The sequence below is a fragment of the Chlorocebus sabaeus genome, chromosome 11 (genome assembly GCF_047675955.1).
Source record: "Chlorocebus sabaeus isolate Y175 chromosome 11, mChlSab1.0.hap1, whole genome shotgun sequence".
Taxonomy (NCBI): Eukaryota; Metazoa; Chordata; class Mammalia; order Primates; family Cercopithecidae; genus Chlorocebus; species Chlorocebus sabaeus.
This window is the reverse complement of record NC_132914.1, coordinates 3,598,237-3,604,321: the sequence shown is the minus strand read 5'-3', so window position 1 is coordinate 3,604,321 and position 6,085 is coordinate 3,598,237. Positions and strand designations below refer to the sequence as shown.

General features: G+C 57.4%; 1 long non-coding RNA gene across 1 annotated transcript; it reads left to right on the top strand.

Moving 5' to 3' along the window:
• The first annotated feature begins 1,116 nt into the window (after positions 1-1,116).
• On the top strand, positions 1,117-4,066 carry LOC103218400 (uncharacterized). The gene is made up of 3 exons (XR_005237227.2): positions 1,117-1,855; positions 2,559-2,670; positions 3,563-4,066. It is a non-coding gene; the product is annotated as an uncharacterized lncRNA (long non-coding RNA).
• The last annotated feature ends 2,019 nt before the right edge of the window (positions 4,067-6,085 follow it).

Here is a 6,085-nt window from a genome sequence, read left to right as displayed (position 1 = left end):
CAGGGCCGTAAGGCAAGAAAGACAACCCCAAGCCGGGAGGCGGCCAGGCAGCTTTGAGGGGAACTGAGAACCCCTGTGGGGTCATGCAGGGCAGGGAATGGGCATCGGGGCGAGAAGAGGACACACGAGTCACCTTTCTGATCTCTGCCTTTGCTTTTTCCTGAGCCTTGGTTGCTGCAGCCCAGCCTGGCCCCTATGCTCCAGCCATGTGGGTGCACTCTGCTCCCTGAACACAAGCGCCCCACGCTTTCCTCAGGCTCCAGGCTTTGTACGTGCTCTCCCCTCTGCCTGGAATGCACTTCCCTCCTTCTTCATTTGGCAAATGCCTGCTCATCCTTAGAGATGCCCCTCAGGTGTCACTGCCTCCAGGAAGCCTTCTCTGACTGCCCTCCCCACCAGGAGCCCCCCATCATTTCTAGGGCTTAACCCATAGTTACACTGATGGCAATTACACTGATTGTAATCACTCGCCTATCCCCCCAACCATTAATAACTTTGAGGACCATAGTTGTCTTACGCTGCTTGGCACCTGGCATACAGCAGGTATTTATACATATTGGATGGGTGGGTGGATTACTGAATTGCTGCCAGTCCAGTGAGGAAAGGGATGAGTGGGAAACTCGCTGCCAGCAGCCGGCAAGGCTGGGACGTCCAGAGCTGCTGGCGAGAGAAGGAAGATGGCACAGGTGACGGGGGTCCCAAGGAGCTATCTCTACCACTCCCCCCCATGCTGGGCAAACATCGGCCATAGGTGTGTCCTGATCCTTGGTGGCGACCCTCTTCTCTCCTTGCTCCTAGAAATATCTGCCTGTCTCTTATCACCTGGCTGAGCTCGTGGCAGGAGTCCTGGCCCATGTGTTACCAGAGGCTGAGTGGACGCTGCTTCCTCCTCCTCCATTGTCTGTCCGTGCCCCGATGAAGCAATGCAGGGGGAGAAGGGGGATGCAATGTGATGAGGGAAACTGAGGCAGGCATAGGGGTGGTCCCGTTTTCCACCCCGGCAATCCTCCACACATCTGGATCCCAGCTGCTGGCCCCGGCTCCAGCAATTCCCTGATTCCACTGATGCTGATGTCTTCCGCATGGGAGGTGGAGAAGGGGGTCTCCCAGGGGGGATAGGTCATCCCTCTCCCCTCTCAAGGATGGTCTAGAGGATGAATCCATCTGCCAGAGGCGTCCAAGAAGAAAGGCCTGGGCCAGGATCACATGGAAGACTCTGAAGACAGGATCAGATCTTGCCTGCCTGGATTGAACAGGGACGTAGTGACCAGCCCCATCCGCGCCCACCTTGCTGCCCTCTGAATCGAGAGTTTGAGGCCATGACCAGGGTAATGTTCAGCTGGTAGAGACAGCACCACCCTGCTGGCTGTTTAAGCCATGCTGGAATGGTGCTCACAGGGTAACAATAGTAAGTATTTTGAATATCACCTCTTAATCAAAATTAAGATCAACGGACATTTCGAAGTTTCTGGGGTCTAGCCTCACCTCCGCCTCCCGCCAGCTTTTGGCTGCCACCCTTTACCCGAGCCTCCCAGCCTCCCTCAGTTCTGCCCATTGCACCTGCGCCCTGTGTCAAGGCCCCGCTTCTGTAACCTCCTCTTTATGGGCATCTTCCGCCATTTCCCACTGATACTCATTGCACCATCCACAGGCCACAGTGCTCTAGAGTCAGCTGGGGAGGCCTGGGAGCAGGCCTGGGTGGTGGGTAAGGGTGGGGGGGTCCTGCTGATGCCATCTTATCACTCCTCAGCTGAGTGACGAACAGAAGCAGCACTTGAGCCGGACTCTGACCGAGAACTACGAGCAGGCTGGAGCCACGCAGATCCCCACCTCAGCAGACCGGCTGTAACAGGAGGTACACCACGCCCTAGGGCCTTGAAGGCCAAGCAGACACAGGTTCAAATCCTGACTCTCTTCTTTCCTGTCTGTGTGGCCGTGGGCAAGTTACTTACCCTCTCTGAGCCTCAGTTGCCACATCCCTAAAATGAAGCCTCTTTAGGGTATGTGAGCATTAAATTCGGCCACATCTGTAAAGTCCTTACCACCGTGAGAAGTGCCTGCTGAAGCCTGTTTCCTCTCCCTCCCTCTCCTCAACTCCCTCCTCCAAACCCACCCCTGCTGTCTTCCCGTTCTGGGTCCTGGTGGGCAGGAAGCTGGCAGTACCAGGAGAACTCCATCTCCTGCCAGGATCTGGGCCAGGAAGCCTCTCTCCGGGTTTCTTCTATCTGTGGGGCTGCCTTCCTTCTTCCCTGGGGAGCGGGGAACTGAAGCCCCGTAAGAGGGAGTGCTACCCGGCAGGGGTATTTCAGCTAAGCCACCAACAGAACTCCCCAGTTGTGAGCCAGCAGGCAGAAAGCTGAGGGACAGAAAGGTGGCCTCCTTTCCAAGAAGAGATGCGGCAGATCCCTCCAGCGAGGCCCACCATCCTGCCAGACGTGGGGGGCGGAGAGTGGACCTCAGAGCTGTGCTGTCCAATGCGGCAGCCGCCACCCACATGTGGCTATTTACAGTTAAATTAAACAAAATCCAGTTCCTTGCTCTCACCAACCACATTTCAGGCGCTCAGGAGCCCCAGATGGTGACTGAATGCCGAGCTGGACAGCACAGATGCAGGACGCTGCCTCCATCGCGGAAAGCTCTCCTGGACAGCACTGTTCCAGATCCTGATGGGTTCGTGTCAGAAAATCCAAGGCTGCTCTCCCCACATGCTCTGGTCCCCCTCTCTCTGCCACCCCACTCCCCACCCTCATCCCCTGGGCCTGGGGCCTTGGTCTTGGCCCAGGGAATGTCAGGCAAGTAGAGGACATAGACGTCATGAGCTCCAAGATCCAGGGCATCATGGCTCAGTGGGGAAGCCCTCACCCCATCTCCCTGAGACACAGGCTCAGCATCCCGTTGGTGGAAGGTCTCTTTTCTGAAATCGTGGCCTAGGGCACACGTGTACACACAGGTGCACACCCACAGGCACACGCGTACCCCACAGACTTAGCCCGGACTGGGATGGAGCAGCACACACTGTTGGTCAGCCCTGTGCAAGACTAAGTGTGCTCTCCCTGGGCTGTGCCTGTGAGGACCTGTGCCAGACAAGAATAGGACAGAATCCCCGCCCTCAGGCTCACTCAGAAAGCCAGACACACAGCAGGCAACGTGCAGGCAGTGCGGGGCTGGGGCACCCCCAGAACAGAGAGCAGGGGGGTGGGGAGGACCCCGTGGGGCAGGGGCAGGGTTTGCTTAGGTGGAGAGGGTGGGAGTGGCATGAGGAAAGGTGCGGCTAAGAGCAAAGGCTGTGTCACCCGCCAAGACCTGCAGGGCACCGGTGCACACAGGCGCAGGCCCTCACACAGGCCGGGAACAGTTAGAACCCCAACCTGCATCTCAGGCAGGAGACTGAGCCCCAAGAAAGCAGTGGCTGCAGAGCCAGGGCCAGCATCGGGCCCTCCAGCAGCACCCCATGCATGTAAATGACACAGGCACATGCACCTGTATTCACGAAAGTGTCTCTCATTAACTGTGGGTGCTGCGCCAGGCTCTCTTCTAATTGCGTTCCATGAATCTCTTTCAGTCCTCACAACGGCGCAGGGTGCAGGTCTTTCATTGGCCCAGTTCTACATGTAAGTGGCCCAGCAGTCGTGCGGCACCAGCACACACAGACAGAGACACAGGGATGTGCGAGGCTGCGTGACTCCCTGCCCTCGCTGTGCCAGTCCCTGCCCTGTCTGCCGCCGTTATGTTCAGCCAGGACGCCCGGCACCCCCGTCCATCCCTGTGGACGTTTCCTAGCCCTGGACGGAGGATTAACCCCTTCCTTCTCTGGGGTTCACACACAAACTTCCATTGTCTTCTACTAAACTACAGTAAATGCTACACTACTTCAGGGCAGGACTGGCGCCTGGCTCATGTTTGTTCACTCCAGGCACATGGCAGACCCAGCAAAGCCCTGTTCGCTGAACTAATGAACTCATACCCCTCCGCCCAGCCCAGCCCCAAACCCACACCAGATACGGCCTCCCAGCTGCTGTGTTCTGTGGCCTGTGTAGGGACTTGGAATCTCAGTGCCCCGACTCAGAAGGGCAGGAAGTGGCCCGAGTCCGCTGTCTTTGAATTGCTTTCTACCCTGGCTGGCACTTCCCTGCCCTGGAGTGGTGCCGACGACCCCGGGCCTCACTCAGTACTCACACTGGCCCCTCTGGCCAACACTGACCTGCCTGCGCTGTGGACTCTGGGACACCCTGTGTGCCCCTGCATGTTTGGGGCTCTGAGGTTTCACCTGGGAACCTCTGGCAAGGCTGGTCCCTGTCCCCGTGTCCTGCCTCCTGGATGACCAGGGCCTCCTTGCCTCTTGTGGCTTGTCACCACCCTGTGTTCTGCCAGGCAGTGGTACACAGCCCCACTCTCTGGGGACCCCGCCCTCATCCATCTTGCCCACCTCACAGACCTACCCTGCCCTCAGGACACCCAGCATAATCTCCTTAAAGGACCTGGGTGGCTGCAGGTCCTGGGTGGCTGCAGGTAGCAGATAGGAGTCCTGCGGGCAGTGCTGGCCCCCAGGGACAGCTCTCTGCTCAAACAGGAAAGGGAGAAATCGCAGGGAGAGCAAAGAAGGTTTGGTGAGTATTTGAATCCTGTGTCCTCGGCCCTGGAACCCCACGCAGCCTTCTCACCTCCAGCCTCTGCCTCCCCCTGCAGTTCAAGTGCTGCACAGCACGCACCTGCTGTCGTGGGAGGTGAGAGCCGCCAGTGCCCGCCAGCTGTTGCAAGGTGGTGGTGGCACTCTGCAGCCAGCCAGCCCACCCCTCCAACATCTGCAAGGGGGAGGTGAGCGCCCCAGCCTAGCCTCCAGGAGCCCCCAAAGGGCTGGGGTCAGGCAGATGGGCGTGGGAAAAGCAAAGCACACATGATCCTTGACCACAAGTTCACAGCGCCAGGCCCTTCAGAGGCTCTACAAAGCCCTGGGAAAAGCAGCTCCTCCTGGAAGAATCCAGGGCACCATGGCATGCCCCCGGGGCTGCCCACGAAACCTGTAAGCCACTTAAGGCCAGGTCCAGCCCATGAGTCCTCTGGTCCACCCTCTGCCTCTGCCATATGCACCGGGATGGCCAGCCCTTCCTCCCCACCTGTGCCTGCTTCTGGGCCAAAGCCATGACACCTGCCCTTCCCTTCCAGGGAGGCTGCCTCACCAAGCTACCTGCTACTCATGGGGGCGGTGGGCATCGGGGTGGCCTGCCTGCAGGTGAGGTGCAGTTGAGAGATTAGGAGGAAGGTGTGTGGAAGGGCTCTGAACCCGTCTCCAGTGGCAGCGATCTCCAGTAACTGGGCTGGTATGTCCATGCCCTGCCCTGCTCTCTTCTCTCCTCTTCCCTTTGCAACCAAGGCTGAATCCCACAGTCAGTCTGTCCCCCAGAGAACATGAAGGAAGATGCCTGAGGGACAACATGAACTTGTCAGGAACGGGCCTGGGAGGAGTGTGGATGTGGGCTCAGGTACGTGCATGCACCTCGAGGGTGTGCACGTGGGGGTCAGTGTGCAAGCCTGCCGTGGCGTGTGTGGGTCTGTGGGGGTCCACATGCCCCCGGGTCTATGTGGGTGGGGTGGTATACACTATGTGTGTTTAGGGTGCTTGTGCATGTGTGAGTGTGAACATATCTGCATTCATTCCTGTGTGTGTATTTGTGTACCATCAGCCCTTCATATCCATGGGTTCTGTGTCCTTGAATTCAACCAACCATGGAACAAAAATACCAAAACTGGTTATGTCTGCACTGAACATCCTTGTCATTACCCCCTAAATAATACAGCATGACAACTATTTACATAGCAGGTGGATTGTATCAGGTATTACAAGTAACCTAGAGATGATTTAAAGAATATGGGAGGATGTGCAGAGGTTATATGCAAATACTGCACCCTTTTATATCAGGGACTTGAGTATCAGTGGATTTTGGAATCCAGAACAACTGTATATATGTGTGTGTGTATGTGTGTGTGTGCGCGCACATTCCCCTATCTACATCCAGTGCTCTCCCTGAGGATAAGGAACGTCCTTGGCTCCCATTTCTCACCTTCCACCCAGTCCCCCAGCTCAGAG